The sequence below is a fragment of the Pteropus alecto genome, unplaced genomic scaffold (genome assembly GCF_000325575.1).
Source record: "Pteropus alecto unplaced genomic scaffold, ASM32557v1 scaffold22, whole genome shotgun sequence".
NCBI lineage: Eukaryota > Metazoa > Chordata > Mammalia > Chiroptera > Pteropodidae > Pteropus > Pteropus alecto.
This window is the reverse complement of record NW_006434839.1, coordinates 11100044-11101817: the sequence shown is the minus strand read 5'-3', so window position 1 is coordinate 11101817 and position 1774 is coordinate 11100044. Positions and strand designations below refer to the sequence as shown.

The 1774-nt window shown below is 35.1% G+C and overlaps 1 non-coding gene across 1 annotated transcript; it reads right to left on the bottom strand.

Annotated features, from left to right (window-relative positions):
• Window positions 1-1383: 1383 nt before the first annotated feature.
• Window positions 1384-1502, bottom strand: LOC112478754. Its single transcript, XR_003045957.1, has one exon. It is a non-coding gene; the product is annotated as a 5S ribosomal RNA (ribosomal RNA).
• Between the last annotated feature and the right edge of the window lie 272 nt (window positions 1503-1774).

The following is a 1774-nucleotide window of genomic DNA, read 5'->3' as shown; positions in this document are numbered from 1 at the left end:
TTATATATATATATATATATAATAAATCAGATATATATATGTGTATGTGTGCACATGTGTATATGAGCTTTATTGAGATACAGTTCACATACAATATTATTCGGCCATGTAAATTATATAATCCAATAGGTTTTATTCTAGTCACAGGGTTGTCAACCACCACCACAATTTTAGGACATTTTCATCATACCCCCTGCAAAAAAAAAAAAAAAACCCAAATCCATTGGCAGTCATTTCCATTTCTCCCCAACAGCACCTTACACCCAAATGCAAGCCTTAGGCAACCACTAATATACTTTCTTTCTCGGGATTTGCTGTAGTGGAAATTTCATATAAATAGAATAATACGATATAAAGTCTTCATGTCTGACTTCTTCTAGCATAATGTTTTCAAGGTTCATCCATGTTGTAGCATGTAACAATGCCTCATTTCTTATTATTGGAAAAAAAATTCCTATTATATGGATTTACCACATTTTATTCACCCATTCATCAGTTGATAGACATTTGGTTGTTTCTACTTTTGGATATTATGAATAATGCTGCTATAAACATTTATGTACCAGTTTCTATATGGGCATGTATTTTCATTTCTCTTGCATATGTGTATCTAGGAGTGAAATTTCTGGGTTATATGGTAACTCCATGTTTTATCTTTTGAGAAACTGACAGACTATTTTCCACAGAAGCTAAACAATTTTAAATTCCCACCAGCAATATATGACAGTTTCAATTTCTCCACATCCTTGCCAATGCTTGTTATTGTCTGTCTTATTGATTATAGTCATCCTAGTAGCTGTGAAGTGATATGCCAAAATGGTTTTGATTTGCATTTCCCTGATGGTTAGTGACATTGAGCATTTTTCATGTGCTTGTTGGCCATTTGCATGTCTTCTTTGAGGCAATGTTTATTTATATTCTTTCCCCATTTTTAATTGTGGTATTTGTCTTTTTATTATTGTTTCTCATATATTCTTTACTCTAGATATATGATATCAGACATATCACTTGCAAATATTTTCTCCCATTCTGTGGGTTATTCTTTAGTTCTTGATGGTGTCCACTGAAGCACAAAAGTTTTTACCCACTGGTTTCTTTTTTTCCCTCTCTCTTTCTCTTTTTAACTAACCCTATATCCTTGTACTTCTATGCAAGGCTTTTAATAAATGTAGAGCCTGGAATATAGGCTTTTAATAAAGCAGTGGTTTTTATCTGTTTTAATACTGCAATTCGAAAGTAGTCCCTGGCACAGAGTATAACTTTAATGAATACTTGGTGAATGAATGATTGAATAACATTCACATACAGTCAAATTTTTATCTTTCCTGGAGTGTACCCCATCTTGTTTAAGTATGGCCTTTTTTCTGTTTTTTTTTTAAAAAACGCCTACAGCACCTGGTCCTCCTAGGTGGTCTCCCATCCAAGTACTAACCAGGCCCAACCCTGCTTAGCTTCCAAGATCAGACAAGATTGGGCATGTTCAGGGTGGCATGGCCATAGACAAAGTATGACCAGGGAAATAACTGTTTTCAGTGAAATACTAAAGGACTATCCCTGCCAAGCACTAAGATCAGGATCACCCACACCCACCTGTAATCTTTGATCTTGACTATCTCCCACCTATTCATGAAATTGCTAATCTCTGCTGCAAAGGAATAGCCCACACTAGACCTTCCCCTGCTGCCTAAACTACAACCAAGAGTGGAATTCAGTGATCCCTCCTTGCTTGCCTTTCAATGGGCAATTATACACATGGTTGAATTATTATTTTAAA